Source organism: Camelus bactrianus, chromosome 9 (assembly GCF_048773025.1).
Source record: "Camelus bactrianus isolate YW-2024 breed Bactrian camel chromosome 9, ASM4877302v1, whole genome shotgun sequence".
Taxonomy (NCBI): Eukaryota; Metazoa; Chordata; class Mammalia; order Artiodactyla; family Camelidae; genus Camelus; species Camelus bactrianus.
This window is the reverse complement of record NC_133547.1, coordinates 6,915,435-6,939,672: the sequence shown is the minus strand read 5'-3', so window position 1 is coordinate 6,939,672 and position 24,238 is coordinate 6,915,435. Positions and strand designations below refer to the sequence as shown.

The 24,238-nt window shown below is 48.2% G+C and overlaps 1 long non-coding RNA gene and 1 pseudogene across 4 annotated transcripts in view; one reads left to right on the top strand and one right to left on the bottom strand.

Annotated features, from left to right (window-relative positions):
• Positions 1-23,037, top strand: part of LOC105062591 (uncharacterized) — a 30,177-nt gene extending 7,140 nt beyond the window's left edge. For 2 of the 4 annotated variants that reach the window (XR_012508981.1, XR_012508983.1), the window contains exons 3-4: positions 14,443-14,714; positions 15,449-23,037. This is a non-coding gene — a long non-coding RNA (uncharacterized LOC105062591). The remainder of the gene's footprint in view (positions 1-14,442; positions 14,715-15,448) is intronic. The other 2 variants (XR_012508982.1, XR_012508984.1) reach the window with 1 other exon arrangement.
• Positions 5,561-12,620, bottom strand: LOC141578576 (netrin-5-like; annotated as a pseudogene).
• Positions 23,038-24,238: the final 1,201 nt, after the last annotated feature.

Sequence of the window (24,238 nt, the reverse complement as noted above, 5' to 3'; positions counted from 1 at the left end):
AGGTGGGGGGAGGAGGAGAGAGAGCAATGGAGAGAGATAGACTCTTAAAGTCCCAGGATGCTCAGATGTCAGTCAGAGAGTCATTCAGAAACACAGAAATGCATCAAGAGAGACACTTGAGGACAGAGGGACCTCTGGAGACCGGAAAAAGACCGGACAAAGGAACAGAGGCAATGATCATTACAGCAAAACATCCGGCACATAAAGCAACTCCTATGTACCAGGCAAAGTTCTGAGCACTTTCAATGAACTCACTGATGTAATCATCACAGCCACCCTATGAAATACAGGATGTTATTTTCACATTTTATACATGGGGAAACCAAGTCTCAAGAGGCAGAAGCGACTTGACCAGAGTTATACAGGTAGGAAGCACACAGAGATGAAGAAAGTGTGATGGAGACATATGTGCAGAGAAATGGGGAAGTGGCAGGAAAAGCCTGGCAGAAGAATCCAGTTCAGTGGAAAAATAAATCAGTAGAGGAAGGGGGGAGGTGCCAAGATGGCAGAGCAGAGAGACTCACAGCTCACCGTCTCCCACAAATACACCAAGAATTATATCTACAAACCCACAGAATCGCACAGAACACATACTGAACTCTGGCAGAGTGTCTCTTTCTTCAAAATACAGAAGGATTCTCACAAAACCTGATAAACAACTTCATACTATATAACACTGGGAACTATAGTCAATATCTTGTGGTAACTTATGGTGAAAAAGAGTATGAAAATGAATGTATGTATGTTCATGTATGACTGGGGCATTGTGCTGTACACCAGAAATTGACACAACATTGTAAGCTGACTATATTTCAATAAAAATATATATATACAAAAAAAAAATCAGTAAGAAATAGCAGTACCCTGACTGAGGGTTTCCTAGATACCAGGGCTATACCATGCACTCTGTAGGCTTCATTTATCCTCGAAATTGCCCTGAGAGATGGGGACTAATTTTAGCCCAGTTATACAGATAGAACCCTGAGGCTCAGAGAGGAGTGTGACTCACCCAAGATGTCATGGGTTGAATGGTGCCCCCCAAAAAAAGATCTCTCCACCCAGAACCTGCGAATAGGAACTGATTTGGCAAAAGGGTCTTTGCAGATGTAAATAAGTTAGTGATCTTGAGGTGAGATTATCCTACATTATCCAAGTGTACCCTAAATCCAATGACAAGTGTTCTTTTAAATGAAAGGCACGGGGAGGGGGGGAGGGTGTAGCTCAGTGGTAGAGTATGTGTTTAGCATACACGAGGTCCTGGGTTCAATCCCCAGTATCGCCATTAAAATAAATAAGTAAATAAAACTAATTACTCCCCACAAAAAAAAAAAGAGGTGGGGAGGATATAGCTCAATTGGTAGAGTGCATGCTTAGCATGCATGAAGTACTGGATTGAATCCCCAGTACTGCCATTAAGTAAATAAATAAACCTAATTACCTCTCTCTTCAAGAAAAAAAAAGGAAAAAGAGGCACAGATAGCAAGGATTCATTGTGTAGCACAGGGAACTATGTTCAATATCTTGTAATAAGTTATAATAGATAGAATCAGAAAAAAATGAATATATATATACACATATGTGTGTATAACTGAATCACTTTGCCATACACTTGAAACTAATATGACATTGTAAATCACCTATACTTCCATTAAAAAGAAAGACAGAAAGAGATTTGAGACAGGAGAGATGATGATGTGATGACAGAGGCAGAGATTGGAGTGATGTCACAAGCTAAGGACTGCCAGAAGCCACCAGAAGCTGCAAGAGGCAAGGAAGGATCCTGCCGCAGAGCCTTTGGAGGAACTATGGCCCTGCCCAATTCTTGATTTCAGACTTCTGGCCTCCAGAATTGAGAGAATAAATTTGTTATTTTCAGCCATGCAGTTTGTGGTAAATTTTTATAGGAGCCTGCCCCAGGGATTAGGGGAGATAATGAGAAAAACATGGAAGTCATTAGAGGGCGAGACAATGAAGGAACCAGAGACACACAGAGGGAGAGAAGACAGACTGACCCTGCAGGAAGAGCAGGCTCTACCTGTGCTTTGGCTCTCCTCCTCCAGGAAGCCCTCCCTAACCTTCAAGCTGGATCTGTGCCTCCTGTGGACCTTCCCAATGCTATGTGCTATCTCCGTTAGAGCACAGATCTCATTAGGAGAGGGACTGTGTCCTGTGTGGCCTCCCTCGAGGGCCCAGGCCTGACCCCTCTCCAGGGTCATCACCCAGCATAGAGCACAGGGGCATCCTCAGGAGAGAAATCTGGCTGGACTGAATGACACAGTGCACCTGGTACTTCTCCTGAGCAATTTTGGCCCCTCCTGTCTGCCTGGGAGACACTTGGATTTCCTGCAAGTCCTCACCTCCTCCAGGAAGTCTTCCCTGACCTCCCAGTCTGGGCCCTGGGCTGCCTGTTATTACGCATTATACCAGATGCGACTGTACCCATGTTTCTCCTCTACTCCACCCTCCCAAACTGGGAGCCTCTCTAGGACAAATCTGGGAGACCTGCCTCTCCCTTAGTAACAGCCATCCCATAGCTCCCCAGCACCCCTGGACAATGTCCCTACTTCTCAGCCCTTCTTTTCATGATCAAATCCTTCCTCTGTCCTTCAAGACCTATCTCAGCTGTCACTTCCTCTGAGAGAAGTTTCCTGACTTCCAGACTGGGTTCAAGGCCTTCTTTGAGCTCTTCCAGTGACCCGAGCCACCTCTGTGCTCATCCATATCACTATCTGTTTCTCACAATGGGCTGACCCTGCCCCTCCCCTGCTCATAGACCTCTCATGGCTCCTCAGTGCCCCTGGGGAAAAAACTCAGGCCCTCAGCCTGGTCTTAGAGGCCCCACATACCCCTGCTGCCACCAATCTCCAGCCTCATCTCTTTTCTTACCGTACCAGGCCCTCTGGCCTCTGGAGCTTTGCACAAACTGGCTTCTAACTGGGCCTTTCTTTCTCCCTCCTCTGCTGGACAAATGCCTACTCAGACTCGTATGCATTTCAGGATTCTGCTCTTCCAGGAAGCCATCAGCAATGCTGAGGTGGGCACAGTCTCTTCTGAGCTCTGGAAGCCATCTGTGCTGCCGCCATTGTGGTGCAAAGACAGACTGGGCTCAGTGCCCAGCGGCGGGAGGGAATGGCCAGGCCGGAGGTGGGTCCCAGATGTGGATTTCACGCCTATTCGTCTTGGGCGCTGGGAGCAAAGTTGGGGTCATAAGGAACACATGGGGCTGGCCCCGCGTCTCACTTTCGTCTCCTACCTCCCCGGCCCCTGGGTAGGAGGTGGCAGGGCCAGAACTCTCCAGGCCTGGGTGGTTCCCACAACCCTTCTTGGCCTCCTCACCCCTCACTCCCTGCTCTCAACTCCCACTCCCTCCTGGAGCCCAGCAAAATCCTCCTGATCTGTGTTCTCACCTTCTGGGTTTGTGTCTCCTGGGGGATGTGTGGGCACCAGACATTTAAATGATAACAGCAGTGGGGGAGGGTAGAGCTCAGTGGTAGAGCACATTCTTAGCATGCACGAGGTCCTGGTTGCAATCCCCAATTCCATTAAATAAATAAATAAACCTAATTAGCTCCCACCAAAATAAAAAATAAAAATGAAATAATAACGAACTCAAATGGCTCTTACTCTGTGCCAGGCACTGTTCTAGGCCCATTATGTACACAGATTAATTCATTTCATCCTCATAATATGCCATGTCAGTTATTTCCTATTATCATCACCATCATCCCCGATTTACACATGAGAAAACTGAGGGACAAGGAGGGATGTGAACCAGGCAGTCTGGCTCCAGAGTCCACGCACTTCATGAAAATGGTCTCCAGAGCAGTGCCGTCCAATAGAAGAAGTTTCTGCAATGGCTGAAATGTTCCTTATCTGCTCTGTCCGATATGCTAGCCACCAGCCATAATGTAGCAGTAGTTACTGACGGGATAGCTCAGCTCTGGAGAAATAAGTTTGAATGCTGGCTACTTGCTGTGTGATGGTTGCTAAGTCTCTGTACTTCTCTCAGTTTCTTTACCAGAGAGGTGGTCAAGGATTCTAGCCAAACCCAAACACATGTGGGTTTGAATCCCTGCCCCCATCTCAAGGTGACGTCCCCCAGGGAGCCTCAATTTCTTTATCTGTATAATGGGTACAATAATAGGACCTACCTATTTATTCAACAAATATTTATGGACTATTTATTATGTCCTGAAGGCTCAGGTTACAGCATCAAACAAAACAGCCCCAAATCCAAGGTTAGGGCCACAGGAGGTGGGATGAAATGTTATGACCAGACATCATGTACTTCCAACCTCAGCCTCACTTTTCCTGGAAACACCAAAACGCTGCTCTGCCTCATGATGCCCATGTCTGGGTTCTGATTGGCTGACAGCCTGATGTTAGCCAAGTCCATTAATTTCTCCAAATATCCTTTTTCTTCACTTTTTTTGATATCAAAACATCCTATTTAGCTGGGTCCAAGACAGCTCAGCATTAAAAACTGTATTTCCTCTCTCTCTTGTAGCTAGCTGTGGTCATGTGACTAAATTCTTGCCAGTAAGATGAGAACAGAGGGGTTGTATAGTTGCCTTTGGAAAACATCCTTATAAATCAGTTGTGTGGGTTTTTTTAGTCTTTAGAGTTGCAGAGGTGTGAATGAGGGAGAATTGTAGGAGGTGAGGTCAGTTACATGGTGGGAGTAGATCGTGTAGGGCTTTGTAGGGCAGAGCAAGGATATTGGATCTTATTCTGAGAAAGATGGGAAGCCATTTAAGAGTTTTGAGCATAGTAGTAGCATAGTCCGACTTAGGTTTGTTTGTTTGTTTTTTAATGAAGCATAGTTATTTACAATGTCGTGTCAGTTTCTGGTGTACAGCATAGTGATTCAGTCATATATATATATATTCTTTCTCATAGGTTAGTACAAAAATTGAATATACTTGCATGTCCTATACAGTAAGACCTTGTTGTTTATTGTTTATACAGTAGTTAGTATCTGCAAATCTTAAACTCCCAATTTATCCCTCCCCCTTTCCCCTTTGGTAACCATAAGTTTGTTTTGTATGTCTGTGAGTCTCTGTCTGTCTCCTAAGTAAGTTCATTTGTGTCATTTTTTTTTAGATTCCACATAAAAGTGATATCATAGGATAGTTCTATTTCTCTGTCTGATTTACTACACTTAGTATGATCATCTCTAGGTCCATCCGTGTTGCTGCAAATGACAGGCCTCACCTGGGTTTTACAGTCATCATCCTAGCTTCTGTGTGAAGAAGACTCTAAGATGGTAGTGGGGAGACCAGTGTAGAGACACTGTAAATTGGGCAAAGAGTGGTGTAGGCTTGGACCAAAGTGGTAGCAGTGGAAATGGTCGACATGGTTGAATTTTGAACATATTTAATGTAACTAAAGAAACTGCAGGTAGAGTTGGAGGTGGAACAGGCCTGTAGTGGGAGCTCTCAGGCCCTACCAGGCATCCTCAATTAACTGGAGGGAGATTAACCTACATCTGGGACAGGAAGGTGCCTCTAGGTTACTATCCAGCAGAGGAAGAAAAACGTCTGCCCATTGTAGCTCAGCCAATCAGAGACTTTAGCAGCCCAATCAATGAGAAGCCTCCATACTTTGGACTCCCAGTTTCCTCCAATGGCCTCTTTGGTTATTACAGGTCCATCCAACTCTCTTCTTTTCCCTCTAAAAGCAAGTTCCCCTGCCTTGTTCTCTGTATTTGCGTGTGGTCACCTATCTTTGCATATCCTCAATTGCAATTCTTCTGCTATTCCCTAATAAACTCACCTTTGCTGGTAAAATAACTGACCATTTTATTATTAAAGTTGACAAATAGGTATGAGGGTGAAGTAGTGGGGTGAATGCCTGATTGACTTGTTTCCAAGAAAGGATGGAAAAGCCAGATTATAAAACTAGAATTCTTCTTAGAAAAGCCTTTAAAGACTCCTGTCTCCTGCTTCCGAGATGGCCCAACCCAGGCCACTCAGTTGGAGGCCAAAGGCAAGCTTCCTTATACATAGGATAGTGTTGGCAGGTCGGAGGATCAAACAGTCACTTCCTAAAGGCTATTTCCGTCATTTTTCAGTCTCCTCAGGAGCACATCCAGAATATTGGTGGGAGGGCTTGTTCTCTGCCTAATACCCTGTGACATCATGGCCCATCCTGACTCCCCATTGGCTAAGAGGCCTGCTTTTCTCTTAGGGGAAGAACACGTTGCTCTCTAGGCCCCAGTAAACCTTATATCATATCCCTTCGTCTGAGATTCCATCAAACTGCTTGTTCAGGGACTCTCCCACAAAGGTCACACAAATTTGAAATTTTGTGGTTAATTGTGGGGACAGAGGTCAAGGTGACAAGGAAGATCATAGGCCATGGTGGCCTTCCATTCCATCGTACTTATTGCTTCCTGCCTGTTGGCTCTGGCCTGTTGGGTGGGAACAGATTTCTGTTTAGCATCAACTCGTGTCATAACACTCTGTGGCTCCCAATTGGCTATTCACTCATGAAACGGTTTAGGCTGTGCTTCAAAATCTGTCAGAATCCTCTTCAGATATTCACCCAAAGATCCATTATTTTTGTCTCAGAGACCATGCTGGGGCTCATCAGAAACCAGAAGTTCCTCAGTCTGGAATTTTCTGGAAATCTGACACTGCCGAATTTTCCTCATGTGTATTTCCCGCCTTTTCTAGTCACCCTCCCCTCCCACTGGCTTTGGCCAATCATGAAGCAGTACAAATCTGACTAACACCCAGTGACATCTCACAGCTCTTTCGTTGGATTGGCCATTTGGTCAGAGAGCTGTAGTCATATCTCGGCTCCTCAGATTTCCTCAAAGCCTTCTTCATTTTACCCCCACAGATCCTCTCAGCACAGATCAGGGATCTATAGCAGAGATTCCCTAAGATGTGAGACTTTATTGAGGGGACTTGCTGCATAGGTCACAGGTGGAGGGTCCTAGCCTGAGACCAAGAGTCCTTGCAGTTTGCAGCCTTCAGTTCAGCATCACACGTGCCTGCTGGGTGCCGGCGCATGCCAGTGACGTCATGGGCTCCTCAGTGTCTGATTGGCTCGCTGAAGGACACGCCGTGGAGGTAAAACCTCAGCTTCGGGTTGCTTTCAGTTCCTTCCTTGGTATTCGAGGCCTCCAGGCTTCGGCTCTAGAGCCCAGGTTCAGAGGTCAGAGTCTAAGGCCGCAAGCTGGAGCAGCTGCCTGCGCGCTCCTCCTGCTGCAGCCGCCTCAGGGAAAAGCAGGGCCTCCAGGACAGCGCAAGGCCCTAGCGGTCGAAGACTGGTCGGACAGGGCCGCGCTGCCAATCAGCAGGTAGTGGGTGGCGGGTCTTGGGCGCAAGCAACCTCAGACCCTCAGATGTCAGGCTGAAGGACATCATGAAACTCTACAAAGCCAAAAACATGGCGAAAAAGAAGACATAAGACGGTAAGGATCAGCCCCGCCCCATTTGTTTGCTCTCCCATTAGAATCTAGATTGGGAAAGGCCCTTTCAATTCCAACATCCCTTTCGAGAAAACTGAAGGGGACTCTGGCCTGGAGGCAGAGCTGAACACCTTTGCAGCTGCTAGCCCTTTTTCTCGCCAGCACTCACTCTTGCTGCCGGTACCTCCGAAGTCTCCTGTGTAACCTGGTCCTAGAGATATTCCAGTTGTTTTCGCACTGAGGGTCTGAGGAGGGTCAGGCTGTCTGCAGTGGGCTTCTGAGGCCTAGACTACAGCATTCTGCCCCCTGCCCATCCTGCATTCCATCCTGATGGACAGCTGGGGTGTCCGAACCCTTGGGATGGGCTCAGTGAGCCACCACTGTATCTCTACCTGGGGGCCCCATCAGCTCCTCCCCAATCCCTCTTGCTGCCAGGGAATTTCACACCAGCCTGTCTTACCAGAGCTGTAAGCATCAGGGGTTGTAGCAAGGTGGTGGGTGCCTCGGGAATTCCTGGAGAGAGCAGAGATTTAGCTTTTCAGTACCCACCTCCTCCCCTGAGGAGTCCAGGCATCCAGAACCCAAATGTGTATTCCCTAGGTGCCCAAGAGTGTAAGCCCACTTTGTCCTCCTTCCTGGAGTTCTGCTCCCTCACTCCTTCTTCCTTTAGACTCAGGAGTCCAGACCCCTAGTTCTGTCATTCTTTAGACCCAGGATTCCAGTCCCTTAACCCCTCTTCCCTGAGACCCAGGAGTCCAGCCCCAGCCTCTTCCTCCCCCAGACTGAGGAGACTGGAATTTCAGTCTCCACATGTCAAAGGACTCAGAGTTCAGCCTCCAGCCTCTAGCTTCTAGCTTCTAGCTTCCATCTCCCAGAGACCCTCACCCCAGCTGCCCACTGGAGATCTGGGACGTCTCCCTCCCGCCCCACCTGGGACTTGCGGCCCTGTCCCTCAGGACTCACGCTGGCATGGCATCCTGGGGGAGCGGCTCTGCTGGAAGCCAGGACCACAGCGGTTGCATGTCAGGCCAGTGACCCCTAACCTGCAGGAGCACTGCCCACTGGTCTGGTTGCAGGTACCATTCTGTCGCCCCAATAGGATGGCACTGGCAGGCTACATGAGGGGAGGATCCAGGGATGTGGAGTCCAGGCTCCCAGCCTCTTCTCCCCAAGACTGGGGAGACTGGAATTCCTTGTCCCCTCCTCCCTCAGACCCAGGAGCCACACCCCCAATCCCCTCTACCCTCAGACCCAGGAGTCAAGTTCTGCCTCCCCTCCCTCTCGGCAGGGCTTCAGGCTGCACTCACCCCTGCAGGCCCTGCGGCTGGTGATGGGCTGGCTGGGGTCTCTCCAGAACCCCGGCTGGCAGTAGTGGCAGTGCCACCCAGCTGTGTGGTGGCGGCACCGCTCGCAGACACCCCCACTGCGGCCACCCGACAGCCTGAACAGCTCAGAGTTGAACCTGCAGCGGCGGGCGTGCTGGTTGCAGGAGCAGGCTAGGGGCAGGGTGGAGTCGGGGCATGTCAGGCCCGGCCCTGTGTTCCCCTTCCCCACCTTTCTCCCCGCTGCCCTCAGGATGGAGACTGCCTGGGGGTCTGGGTAAATGTGGGCCCTACAACCTCTTCCTTCTCCTCTTTCAACCCGTGCAGTGGACTGGAGCTGGGTAGGCCCTAGAGGGCTGCTGGATGTCTGTGTGAGCCCGGAGGTGGGCGTAAAGAAGGGTGGCGGCTCCGGGCGGGGGCTGCGAGTCAGGCCCCTACGTGTAACTGTCTCCCTGTGTTCCTTGGACAAGTGATTTCTCCTTTCTGTAGCTCAGTTTCCTCTGCTGCCAGATGACATTTATAGTGTCTACCTGATGAGATTTAAATGAAACCCACTAGCTATAAAGTGCTTAACTCAAGGCCTAGGCTTGACACAGAGCATGTGCTGGCCTGTTTCGAGTGACCACATACCAGGTGCCATGTTTTAAGTGTTTGGCGTGTTTCCTTCTCACAGCAGCTTTGTTAGACTGGTGCTGTCATCATCACCCCCATTTTACAGACACGAACACTGAGGCGGAGAGGTGCCGTGCCTGCCCATGGTATTGCAGCTGAGGGGAGGTCAGAGGTAGGATTGGAACCCAGGCCTTCTGGCTCCAGAGTCTGTGCTCCTAGCAGCCACACTCCAGTGCCTCTCACACAGCTCACATGAGGACATGAGGCATGTACGTTTTCCTGGAGAGCATTGATCAGATTTTCTAAGGCAGTGGCTCTCAGACCTTGCCACTTACCTGAATTACTGAGGAAATGTTTAAAAAGAACAACTCAGATTCCAGGGCTTCTGTGGGCCCAGGGGCCTGTACTTCTAGCAGGAATCCCAGTGAGATGCTAACAGAGGGGGCTCATGGGCCATTCTTTGGAGAGATGTAAGGGGTTTTGACTTGAGGAAATTTGAGAGGCCAGGACGGGCAGGTCCTGAGGACCCCAAGGAGTAGTGGTCAGGTCAGGGAGCTGAGACAGCTGTGTGTTCTTGCAGAAATGACTCCCCCTCTCTGAGCCTCGATTTCCTCCCATTTAGTAGGGATCTCAATTCTGCTCTCCAGGGTTTTGTAGGCATCAGAGATGGCAGTGCTCTTCAGATTATGAGGGAGTGCTGTCGGGCTTTGGATTCTTTCTGACCGGACAGTGATCACTTCACCTCGCTTCTCTCTAGAGAACTTGGATGGGGGGATATTCAGGCCACCGTGTCTGTGAAGCCCATAGCTCTGCCACAAGAGTTCTTCTCACCGTGTCCGCCCAGACCCTTCTCCGTCACAACCCTGTGGTCTCTTACCCAGGCTCAGAGGGCAGTGCCCAGCTCAGCCAGGGGGGTGTGGTGATCCTCTGAGGGACTGCCTCCCCAATTCCCAAGCCCTGTCCAGGCCCAGGATGAAGCCAGCCCCACCCTCAGGCCACGTGAGTCTGCCCTCCCTCACTCCTCTGTTGGGGCCTCAGATCTAACTGGTGGGAATGGGCCAACTGGACAGAGTCCTGAGGTGGTGGGGACAGAGGGTCAGAGAAGACCCCAGCGGGGATGCGGACAGAGTGGGGAGCTGTGCCAGTAGTTCAGTCTGTCAGTCCACTTGACATTGCAGGAAGAAATAGAGGGGAGGGACAAAGAATGTGGGAGATGGAGAGAGTGAGATCCATGGAAGTATAGACAGAAAGAGCGTGTGTGTGTGTGTGTGTGTGTACGTGTGTACGTACCTGTTGGACTGGAGGTACCTCCCAGGATTAGTAACACACTTAGAGCCTCCGGCAAGGGCTGCAGGCTGGAGGTGGGAGTGGAGGAGGCCTGTCTCTGAGGGGAGCTGCTGGAGGGATGGGGAAGGGCCTGGACTCTGGAGGCCAGTCTGGAAACAGTGTGGAGAGGGAGGGTGTTGCGCCGCCCTGGGGTGTGCTGGTCCAGCTGGAGAGCACGGTGTTGGCCCAGCATCTAGGAAGGCTGTTTTCGAGTCCAGTCCTGTCTGACCCTTGCTGGCCATGAGACCTGGACCAAGAGACCCATCCCCTTGGGCCTGACCCTCCTCGTCTGGAGAGTGGTAACCCTGGTGGACTCAGGAAGCTCTTTCTGTGTGCCAGGTACTGTATTCAGCTTTATTCCAAGGACTTTATGGATGTTAAATTATTGAATTTTCACTATAGCCTGTAAAGGAAATGCTGTTACTATCCTCATTTTCCAGGTGAGGAAATGGAGGCACAGAGACATTAGGTCACTTGCCTGGGGTCACAAAGCCAGGAGGCAGAAGAGCCGGGATTTGAGCTGGTTGGCTGCTGAGGCCACGCTCCTGTCTGCCTGTAGAACGTCTAGTGTGACAGCACCTGACAGAGCCTGGCAGGGACCAGCTAAGACCCTTGGGCTTGGCCTCTCAATCTCAGTTTCCAGCCTTGCCACTGACTGGCCATTTGTCCTTGCCCAAGGTACTTTCCACCTCTAGCCTCGGTCTCCTCATCTGTAAAATGGGCTTGATCTAGTACCTGCCAGTCACACAGTAGATGCTGGTTAAATACATGTCTAATGAATACTTTCCCCACGTGGTTGATTTGATGAGTCCAGACGTCCAGATGAGTGCGGCTGTGCTGTTCCCCTCCAGCCAGTCCATAAATCCCACCCGAGTGTCCAAGTGTGTGCCCCAAGCCAGGCCCTGGGCTGAGTGCTCAGGAAATGTTACCCATCCTCATGATTGAGTGTGGGGAGGGGTTGGAGGCCCTAGTGAGTGTTTAAGTAGCTGGGAATCTGGGGATGGCAGAGATTCGGGGCAGATAGGTGGTGGGGGGTAGTGAGGGGAGGAGACGAGGGGCCCTGTCTGGAGAAGAAAGCAAGGAGGGAGCAGCCCTAGGGAAGGACAGAGCTTCCTGCCCCTCAGGGACAAGGGACCCCATGCTGGGGTCATGGGGTCAGGTGGTGGCTGAGGGAGGATGGGGGACCCAGGACTCACGCAGGCAAGGGTGATTGTTCCAGGGAATGGCGGGCTGCCAGGGCGGGTTGTGATGGTATAGGCAGCAGCTCTCGCACCCTAGGCCTCTCACCACTGCTGCTGCTGCCAGCCCTGCCTGACCCCCGAACTCCACATGGAGGTGACTGGGCACCACACTAGCCATCAGGCCGTTGAAGCTCAGAAGGTAACACTCTCGGGGCCTCCCAAGGCCCGGGGCCAGGCAGGTCTGTGCCACAGTGATCTCCAGGGACCTCCGGTGGCCCAGGCAGTGGACAGGACCAGGGCTGGGGGTTCCTGGGGTGCAGAATCGCAGGCTGACTGATGTCAAGAGGAAGGTCCCACCCAGGCCAGGGTCAGACTGACATTGCAGGTGGCCTTGGGACCAAAGTCCACCCCTGGGGAGAAGAGACAGGCCTGGGGACAGGAGGCGGCCAGGCCAGGCAGCTGGGTCACTGGTGGGAGGCAGAAGCGGGGGCCGCCCCCTGGATGGTAGCAAGGGTCTGCACTGGCCTGGCTCAGGAGGAGCAAGAGGGCCAAGGTCACGGGCATGGTTCCAGCAGAGGCAGGTACCTGGAGAGGAGAGGAGTCCGAATCCCCCCTGCTCCCCGGGCTCCCTGAGGAACCCCGGCATTCCACCCCCAGCCCTGCCCAAGACCCCTCCCAGCTGCTTCCAAGCGAGGAAAATAGATCCATCTGGGGAGAATTACTGTTTACATAACCCGAAGGGGAAAGAACGCAAGCCAAATCGAGAATTTTGCCTGAACTAATCCATAGCTTATCACCCCAGAGCTATCTGTCAGTCAGTGTCGGGGGGCAGGGGCCCTGGGGAGGGGGCAAGGAGGGGGCAGATGGGGAAACCTAGAGAGGGCACAAGGGGGAGGGGGATTTAGAGACTGAGGAAGCCTCTGAGACAAAGAAAAAGAGGCAGAGATAGATAGAGACACAGATAGAAAGACAGACAGGAGAGGAGGAGACTCAAGTGTAGGGAAGGGCCAGGCAGGGAGAAGGAACCACGAGGAGAGAGGACAGACACAAGGGGAGGCCAGGAGGCCTGGACAGATGGCAGCCAGGCAGCAGAGTCCTCAGGGACTGCGGGGACCAGGTCCCAGGGAGCCTGGGGGTTGGGACAGACAGTGGCAGTTGGACTCAAAGACACCCGTGGAGCAGGAGGAGAGCAGACAGTGCAGCAGGCCTGACTGGCAGGGAGGGGAGCAGGAGAGGGGAAGGGCCAGGGAGCCCGGGGCCCAGGGATCAGAAGCCAGAGGCCAGGCCCTGACCTACTGGGATGAGAGTGGAGGTCCTTTCCCATGTAGGGCCCTAACCTTGTTCTCCACACCCTGGGCACAGAGGGGGATTATCCCAAACAAAGGGGCCTCCCTGCCACCCACCCCCAGCCTCTAGTTGCCCTTAACCCTTTCCCACCCAGGTGCAAGGCTCAGAGAAGTGTCTTAAGGAACAGGATGGGGATGTCTAGGGCTGGAAGTGGGTAAGGAATCCGCATGGGATCAGGAAAGCAGACGTCTGAGTTCTCTTTGAAACTCGGGGTGGGAGGACCCTATGCTTGGATTTCTGAGGACTTTCTGATAATTTCTGCCATCTTAGGCCTCGGTGTCTGAGAATCAGAGCCCTCACATTCTCCATTGGTCCTAAGTCACCAGGTCAGATTGGGGAACAGATGGGGTGGGGGTACAGGGTGCTGAGGAAGCAGATAAAGAGGCAGGACAGGGCAGAACCAGATGCCTGGCCACTGGAGGGGCCAGAAATCTAGATACCCGAATGGTAGCAAGGAGGAACGACTTGGTGCTGAAATGTCCCCCGCTCTCCCTTTCCTGAGCCGGCAGCCCCTAATGAAGAGCTCACTCAGATCTGGGACCTTAGAGCCTTTCTGGGCTCCACCGTCCCAGGCTCCTGCTCTGAATCTAGATGAGGGCTTGTCCGAGGGCTGGGAGTCTATGAGGCACCTGGGGGTGCGGGTGGGGTCACATTTTCCCCAAGCTTGATTTCAGAGTCCGCGTTGTTCCAACTGCACTGGCCCTGTGCAGAGACAGCTTCCCCCTGCCCTAGATGCTGGGCCTGGCCCTCTGCACTTCCCGAGGAGCCTGGCACCACTTTGCACTCCTCCCTGGGCATTTGCCCCAGTCCTTCAGCACCCGCCTTGTTAAGGACCTCACCCCATCTCGCACCTCTCCTCTCTTGCCTGGGTGGTTCACGGGGTACCACTTTCTGGCCCTTAGCACTTTGGGTAACTGGGCTGAGTCCCCCAGTGTTCCCGAGAAATCCAAAAGCCAGCTCCTGCCTACTAGAGCACCCAGATGTGCAGCCCCCAGTCCCTGCCCCTTTTGGGAACTGTATCCCACCTCCCAAGGACCAGAGTCTAGCTGTGCTCCCACCAGATGCAGAGTCAGGCCCTGTGCCTGGCCAGTGTAGGGGTCCAGCTGGGCCCAGCCTTCTTTTCCCTGGTTGTTTGGCATGCACCCCACCCATGACATCTCCTAATGTTGTCCAAACCTGCACCCAGGAAGAGAGCATCCTCTGCATTTAGCTCCTCACGTGTTCCCTCCCGCAGGAGCTTTGCGGCCAGCTCGGGTTCCAGGGTGTGAGTGCGGAGTGGCTGTTCTCAGGCCCTAGGCTAATGGGGCTTCTGGGCAGGAGCTCAAAGCAGAGCCCACAGAATCCAGCACCACCTCAACTCCAGTCCTCAGGCCAACAACCACACTCTCCCCACAAGGACCCCTGGCAGCCATGCCACCCAAGAGTGTGTGAGACATAAGAGCCACACCCTCCAGGGATCTACAGCCAGACAGCCCTGAGCCAGCTGGCCCAGCAGGCATGAGTCAGGTAGGGTGACGGGACGGTGGCCAGATGATCTTTCTGGGTTTGGGGTCCCTGCTCCACTCACACTCAGCCCCCTGCCCCACTGACTCCTAAGGGCAGGCAAGCGGGCTCAGCCCCACCACATGGTAACTGTGATCTCAGGGAAGGGGCTGACCTGCTGGGTGGGGATCAGGGTCACTAACACTGAGGTGGGACATTGTCCTTTGGCTGCATGATTCCTAGCCACTTCTCCTCCCGTCTGTGGGAATACAGAACAACGTGATATCTCCTAAAGAATAAGGAATATACAAAGTTCCCTTGTGACAGGTTAAGGCTGTTAAACAGAAACCAGATGCTTCTTGGAGGCAACCGATGTTAGTCTCAGAAAACTGAGCTAACGTGAGCAGAAAACTGCTCTGGCACGTACACCCTGCCATTTGCTAAAGGGTGGTCAAAAGGTTATCTGTGACACAGCCCTGACTTATTTACAAGTCAGAAGAATGAAGCCAGGAGGAGACAGGATGGTGACTCTTTTTAATAACTAATCTAGAGTGCTGGGGGCCTGGTGGCTGCTATTAGGCTTCAATAATCCTCAGAACTATTCTTAGGTTATTTCCTGCTAGAGAATCATAATAAATACGATCCAGACCGGGCACTCAGGGCTCTTGATCTATGAGGTCTTGAGTCCTCCGGTCCCATCTGTGATCTTACTCTTGTGTCTGTCTTTCTTAAGTGCTGCATCACCCGTCCGTTTACAGGAACCGTTGTGCTGGCCACAAGTGGCGCCCGAACAGGGACCTGGAGCAGATGGAGATTCACCAGAGTGAAACCGAAGCTTGGGAAGAGCCACAGGACCCTGAGAGGAAAAAGAGGCCTCAAGAATCCGTTGCCGGTAAGGATTGTGTCGGGAATTTAATCAGGGTAAAAATGGGAAATACAGAAAGCTCAGGCCAGTACCAGCCATATATATGCCTTTTGAAGCAGCTGCTTAAAGCAGGGGGAGCTAAAACAAGTGAAGGACATATTTTAGACTATTGATGACTATTGAAAAACATTGTACTTGGTTTCCCTCCCTGGGCACATTAGATTTACAACAGTGGGAAAAAGTAGGGAGCGAACTAAAGAAATTACATCAAAAAGGGGTTCCTACACCTATCTCCATTTGGCCTACTTGGTCATTGATAAAATCGTTTTTAGAGCCATTGCCGACACAAGATGAATCAGAAGAAAGTTCAGATGAAAAAGATGATGAACTAGGTTGGAAAAGCCCCAAATATGCTATTCCCAAAGGGACAGGAAAAACCGTACTAGAACATGAGGGACAAGAGAGGTATACTTATCCTAGTGCCCTGCAAATGGAAGAGGAAATAAATTGGCCTCCTCCTCGTCCTCTTCTGTCATACAAGAAGGATAACAAAAATGAGAAAATGAAACAAAAAAGGTGAGAGAATATTCTTTCATCCGTACAGCAAGGGATATTACAAGCCAGACAGGAAGGAGATAAATTTAGATGCTATGAAAGCTGCTTTTCCCATTGTCATATGAGAAGTAGTAGCCCCTGGGGTCGACCCTCAAAATCCTCAAGGAGTTTGTGAAGCTCCTCATGAGCCTTTCCCTTTCAAAGCTGTCAAATAGCTGAAACAGGCAGTGCAAGAGTATGGGGTGCAATCACCTTTTACTTTAGGAATAATACAAAATATAGCTGAAACTGCCAGACTTATTCCAGCCTATTGGCAGGCTTTAGCCAGAACAGTCTTAGCTCCAGGAGAAGTTTTGCAATTTGAAACTTGGTGGGCGGATTATGCTGAAACTTTGGCTGCTCACAATCGTGCTAATAACGTAGCTGTTTCGGTAGATCAACTTTTAGGAATGAGTAATTGGTTGCGTGTAGCTGATCAACTCCCTATGCAAGATTTGTCTATTGAACAAGTTAGACGATGCTGCTTAAGAGCTTGGGAAAAGATAGAACCTAAAGGGCAATCAGCCACTGCTTTTCAAAAGATACATCAGGGACCTAAAGAGCCCTATACTGAATTTATTGCTCGGCTGCAGGAATCTATCAAAAAGCAAGTAACTAATGCTGAGGCTGCTGACACCATTCTTCAACTCCTTGCATATGAAAATGCCAATGAGGATTGTAAGAAAGCCATACGCCCTTTTAAAGGAAAAGCCTCACTGACAAAGTATATCAAAATGTGTCAAGGAGTTGGGACAGAAAGTTTTAAAGCCAACATGATGGCACAAGCCACGGCAGGATTAAAATTAGGAAAAATTTTCAAGGTAAGTGTTACAATTGTGAAAAAATTGGCCATACGAAAAAGGAGTGTAGAGGCAGTAAACAAAAAACTACCCAGGTAATCAAGCGAGAAATAGAAAAGAAAAATCTCCTGGACTTCGTCCAAGATGTGAAGAGGGAAATCATTGGGCAAATCAATGTAGGTCTGTGTTCCATAAGAACAGAACTGTGCTCTGGGGAAACTTCAAGAGGGGCATGCTCCCAGCCCCGCAGCAAAAGGGGGCTTTCCCTGTACAGGCCAGCGACAACACAGAGTACCACGCGGTGTCATGGAACTATCCCCAGCAACCTCAGGGAGTGCAGCAGTCGATGTTCGCTGTTTAAATTCATTTATCCTCATGCCAGAAGAGCCATCGTTGTTTAATAGAAACAGGGATTTATGGACCCCTTCCTCCCGGCACAGTGGGACTGTTAGGAAGATCAAGTTTAATGTCTGAAGGAATTCGAGTACATACTGGAGTGACAGATACTGATTATACTGGAGAAATTAAAATTATGATGTCCTCAACTAAGCCATGGAAAGGAGGAAAAATTGCTCAGTGGCCGCTTTTACCACACTGCCCTGTGGGCACTAGTAATAATGTGAGAGGGGATAAGGGATTTGGGAGCTCTGGAAAGAAAGGAGTATTCTTGACAGAAAATATCTTAAGACTCACATCCCGTATGTAGTGTAAAGATACAAGAAAAATCTTTTAAGGGACTAATTGACACGGGAGCAGGTATTTCTATCGTTAGCTCTAGTCACTGGCCAAATTGCTGGCCGCCGCAGCCTGCAGACATCAGAGTAGTAGGTACAGGCAGGGCGCAAGGATTGAAGCATAGTAGTTTGATTCTTGACTGTCGAGGCCCAGAAGGACAAAGGGCAAAAATACAGCCATATGTTGCTGATTTGCCGATAAACTTACGGGGAAGAGATTAGCTACAACAGCGGCAGGCAGAAATCCATATTCCCTCTCCTTCGCGATACAGTCAGCAGAGTCAGGCGATGATGGCGCGCCAAGGCCGTGTGCCTGGCATAGGACTGGGAAGAGAATCAAGGGATCTTAAATCCAGTCGAGCCTAAGATTAATACCCATTGAACAGGGTTGGGGTCCCCCCCCTTTTATCCTAATGGCCACTGTTTGTAAAAATGATTCTCCTAGACCAATTCCATTAAACTGGAAAACTGATGCCCCTGTCTGGGTTGAGCAGTGGCCTTTGACAAAAGAAAAATTAGAAGGAATACAGCAATTAGTAGAAGAACAATTAAGAAAGAAGAGTCTTTTAGCCCTTGAAACTCCCCAGTCTTTCCGATTAAAAAGAAGTCAGGTAAATGGAGACTTTTAACGGATCTAAGGGCTATTAATGCAGTTATACAACCAATGGGTCCTCTACAGCCAGGACTCCCATCTCCTGCTATGATTCCTGCTGAATGGCCATTAATAGTCATTGATTTAAAAGATTGTTTTTTCACAATTCCATTAGAGAAAAGGGACCAAGAACGTTTTGCTTCCTCAGTGCCCTCCTGTAACAATGTTGCCCCCATGAAAAGATATCATTGGAAAGTTTTTCCCCAAGGAATGTTAAATAGCCCTTCAAATCTGTCAGACATTTGTTGCTAAAGCTTTGGAACCAGTTAGAAAAAGGTTTCCACATTGCTGTATTATTCTTATATGGATGACATCTTGTTTTGCAGCCCCATCAAAAGAGGAACTTATAACTCTTTTTGAACAAATTCAAAAGGACTTAGAAATGGCAAGTTTAAAATTAGCTCCCGAAAAGATTCAGACAGCAACACCCTACTCCTACTTAGGAACAATTGTAAAAATGACCACGATCAGACCACAAAATACAGTTAAGAAAAGATCAGGTCAAAACTCTTAATGATTTACAGAAGTTAATAGGAGACATAAATTGGCTGAGGCATAAAATAGGAATTCCTGCTTATGCCTTGTCTCATCTTTTTGCCTTGTTAAATGGCAGCTCTAGCTTTGAATAGCCCCGAGAACTTACCAAAGAAGCTATAGAAGAAATAAAATTAGTTGAAAAAAGAATTCAGGAGGCTTGTCTTACTCGAGTTGACCTTGATCAAGCTTTACAATTACTAATTTGTCATCCCTCCCACTCCCCTACAGGATTATTAGTACAAAATGAAGGCATAATTGAATGGCTCTTTCTTTAAATTCGACAGCAAAATCACTATCCCCATACTTAGACCTTGTTGCTGACATGGTTATTAAGGGCAGAAACCGCTCAGAAGAGCTGAGCAGCTATGATCCTTCTCATATTATTATAGAACTCTCAAAGAAGGATATTGATCATTGTTTATGCTCTTCTCTAAACTGGCAGGTTGCTTTTGCTGATTATATTGGTGTCATTGATAATCATTATTCACATAATCCCATTATTCAATTGATTAAAAGAACGCAGTGGATTCTTCCAAAAATTACCAGAAAAAAATCCTATACCTGATGCTAACACAGTTTTTACAGATGGTAACTAGTCGAGGCTATGCTGAATATACTGGGTTTAAAACAAAGAAAATTGATACCAGTGGGCTTTCAGCTCAACAAGCGGAGTTAGTAGCAGTGTTAACAGCATTATAAGGTATTTCAGAACCTATTAATACTTTATCTGATTCTGCTTATGTGGTACATGTAGCCAATTCAATTGAAGCTGCCACTATTAAACAAGACTTAAAACAACCTTTGTTAAATCTATTTATAAAATTATAAAATGTTGTTCATCAGAGAATTTCTCCATTTTACATTACTCATATTCGTGCACACACAAATTTACCTGGGCCATTGCCTGAAGGCAATCAAGCAGCTGATAAGATTAGTAATGCCTATTCTTGAAGAAGCTGTTAATTTTCACCAACTGACTCATATAAATTCAAAAAGCTTGAGAATCAGTTTAACATTACCTGGGAACAAGCTAAAAACTTAATAAGGACTTGTCCATCTTGTCAAATATTAACTCTATCACCTTACAAGAAGGACGGAGTAAATCCTAGGGGATTAACTCCCAATGATTTATGGCAGATGGATGTAACCCATGTTCCCAGTTTAGGAAAACAGTCATATGTACACGTTACTATAGATACATGTTCTAAATTTACATGGGCTATTGACACAAACAGGAGAAAAGGCGTCACAGGTAAGGTAATTCAACACTTGTATGCTTGTTTTGCAGTTATGGGTCTACCTGCTGCAGTAAAAACAGACAATAGCCCTGCCTATACTAGCAGACAATTTAAATTGTTTCTGGAACAATGGAAAATAAAACATTCCACAGGCCTCCCTATAATCCACAAGGACAAGCAATATTTGAAAGAGCAAATCAAACTTTAAAACGTATGCTACAAAAACAAAAAGGGGGAGATGCGAACGCACATTCTTAATTACACAAATCTTTATATTTACTTTAAATTTTTTGAACATCAATGAGTTTTCCACCTCGGCAGCCTGAATTACATTATAAAAGTAAAAATGAAGAAAATACATCAATTTCGACACAGTGTTTAATATGGTGGCAAGATCCACTGTCAGGGGAATGGTCCCCTGAGAGATTAATAACATGGGGACGAGGGTATGCTTGTGTTTCCCTAGGCTTTAACTTAGAACCTGTGTGGGTGCCTAATTGGAGAATCAAGCCATACCATGAGCGGCCAAAAGAGAAGACGCACCCTGTGGGACACTGAGCCACTGATAGTGCAGATGGAAGGCCTGATGATCCAGACCACTAAGATAGCTCTGCCGACAAATAATACAAAGAAAGCCCTCATACCGACATGGGAGCAAATTAAGAATCTGTGCCTAAAGGCTGAGCAGCTGCTGGATGAACAAGAAAAACCTGTCACAACACCCAATCTGATGGTTACTACATTTGCCTCAATTGCCATTGCTGTAAGAGGCATTCCCAAGTGCAGGCAGAAAATTTTACTTGTTGGGTTTATGTCCCAAATCCCCCGTTACTAAGACCTGTAACTTGGGGAGAACCATCTATTCCTATATATATTAATGATTCCTCTTGGACCTGTGGACCAGAAGATGATCGATTGCTTCTGCACCCATCAGAGGAAGGGTCTAAATGTAACATCACATTAGGCTTTAAGGACAGACCTGTTTGTATTGAAGCCACCCCCAGGCTGCTTAAAGTTAGGAATGCAGGCCTGGTTATCGGTGACTCCTAAAAATAAGAATTCCAGTGCAACTTCACCTTTTGTCTGGGTTAAGTTTTAGATTCGATGAAATCAATATTACTAAATTAGATCCCCCTGATTGCCCATTATGCATTGTTGATAGAATTTGGGCCCCTGCAAGAGATGTTATTTATTGGGATTACTGTAGAGGAACTAATTATGTGACTTTACTCAATGATTCCTGTGGAATTGTAGTAGACTGATCCCCTAAGGGGTACCCAGTTCAAAATTGTTCGCGTGCTCCTTCCTCTTGTGATCCACATCATAAAGCATTAAAATGGAGTGTGGATAATTATAATCACACTTGCATAACCACTCATTCAAAATATCCCATAATATGGCATGGAGGAGGAATGACGCCTCCTTCACCCCAAACATTAGATGGAATTACACAAAATGATATTTGGAAAGTTGCAAGGAATTTAAAATCTGGGAAGGTTCATATCATCATGACAAAAATTATACTCTTAATTTTCAAACTTCTCCTAATGGAACTCATTACATTCAAGCCTGTTTAAGAGATCCTTATGTTTTCTTTAGAGGAACAATAGCTATAAATTATACATCCCATGAAATGTGTGGATATGGGAACTGTATACACGTCTAAGTCAAACTTTGTATGGTTCCAACTATTCTTACTACATTGTTAGAAGAAGGTTAGGAATTTGGATTCCAGTAAAACAAGACAGGCCTTGGGAGAATTCTCCTGATATGAATGCTCTTTTAAATGTTTTAAATGCCATTCTTAAACGGTCAAAGAAATTTATAGAATTATTAATTGCTGCCATCATGGGCCTGATTGCTATCGCGACCATCGCCGCTGTAGCTGGGATAGCTTTACATCAGACAGTTCAAACAACTCATTTTGTACAAAAATGGCATGAAAATGCGAGTGCTGCTTGGGGCAGTCAAACTCATATAGATGAAGAAATTAATGAGAGGCTGGTGGATTTAGAAAGTGCTGTCTTAAATTTGGAAGAACTCCAAATTATGCGCTTACAATTGCATTTAAAATGTGACTGGAATGTTACTTCGTTTTGTGTAATCCCTTACGTGTATAATCAAACAGCTATAGCTTTAGAAGCGGTGTTCAGACATCTTAAAGGACACAAAGATAATCTCACATTAGATATTAAAGAACTACAAGCAAAGGTCACTGGTATGCAGCACGCAGCTTTAGAGCTGCTACCAGCCACGGATACTTTGGAAGGCATTGCTCTGGGGCTTCAGTCACTTACTCCCATTCACTGGATAAAAAATTGGGGTTGGGGGGGTTATTAAATGGAATAGTTATGCTTGCCGTTTGTTTAATTTTACTTTGCTTAGTCTGCAGATGCGCTCAACAAAACCTCAGCGGACTAGTGAAGAAGAATGCCTTTTTTGCCTACGTGCTGTTACAAAAAAAAAAAGGGGGGAGATGTGGGAATACAGAACAACGTGATGTCTCCTAAAGAATAAGGAATATACAAAGTTCCCTTGTGACAGGTTAAGGCTGTTAAACAGAAACCAGATGCTTCTTGGAGGCAAACGATGTTAGTCTCAGAAAACTGAGCTAACGTGAGCAGAAAACTGCTCTGGCACTTAGACCCTGCCGTTTGCTAAAGGGTGGTCAAAAGGTTATCTGTGACACAGCCCTGACCTATTTACAAGTCAGAAGAATGAAGCCAGGAGGAGACAGGATGGTGACTCTTTTTAATAATTAATCTAGAGTGCTGGGGGCCTGGTGGCTGCTATTAGGCTTCAATAATCCTCAGAACTATTCTTAGGTTATTTCCTGCTAGAGAATCATAATAAATATGATGCAGACCAGGCATTCAGGGCTCTTGATCCATGAGGTCTTGAGTCCTCCGGTCCCATCTTTGATCTTACTCTTGTGTCTGTCTTTCTTAAGTGCTGCGTCGCCTGTCCATTTACAGGAACTGTTGTTGCGCTGGCTGCAACACCCTCTGGAACCTTCCGTCAACTGTAAGTTAACTGAGCATTAAGGCCAGTTGCTTTAAAGTCTGAAAAATCAGTGTTCCGGGAAGGATCAGACCAGCCGCCAGAAAACCCAAAGACCTGGGCCGCTTTCTAAGATGGCGGGGGGGATGGGGCGGAGGAGATAAGAATGCCTCGGATCTCAGAGGTTCGGAGGGAGAAATCGGGGACCCCGACCCTGAGGGGGACAGAGCTCCAAGCCAGCCTCCCCACTGGCCAGTTTTTTGGGAGGTCTTGACACTCTGCTATAAAATTTTCATGCCATTGTCACTGTCAACTCTATTCAGTGACGCGACACAGAATGCATCACCTCTGAGATGAACTTACAGTCAAGGTGTACATGAATCACTGTAATGAGAGGTAAATTAACATATAGGTGACTGCCATCGTCCCACTGAGGTTCTGTCAACCGATGTGAACTCTACAAAACCACCAGACTCCCCTCTCCCATCAGAATCCCACCACTGAAATTCCCACCAGAACACCCCCACCAGAAGTCCCTCTCCCACCAGAATCCCCCCTGCTGAAATCCCCTCTCCCAGGAGATCTCCCCACCAGAAACTCCTGCCCCCACTATAAACCTCTCTCCTACCAGAGCCTCCCCACGGGACCCCTCCTCTTCCACTGGGACCCGCCCTCCTCCTACTTGAAGGCCCCCAGATCCTCTCTCCCATGCACCATAAGGGAACCATCTATGAAAGGCTTGTGGGGACAGGGATAGCTGGAAAGAAATTGCTCCCAGCTGACCTCAGCCCAGTTAAGCCAAAGGCTTTGCTGAAACGCAGGTTTGTTCTTGCAGGTTAGTTGATCTTGAGAAAGTGAGACCGATGGATCGTACCTTCCCAGTGAAACCACACTGATTCCTAGCTCTTTCCTGTAGGCTCACAAGACAGCTGATGAATAATCTAGTATAGAATTTTATTTAGGATTTAGCAAATGCGGCCACTTCATCTGCCTTCTGTTCTGAATCAATACCATTCCCTGGTTTTTAAAAAATCAGTGGCAGCCAGAGGAAATAACAGCTCATCTGGTCCGCGTGCTCTAGATATTTATGATCGTAAACACGTGTTGTTATACATTGTAAGCCTACAG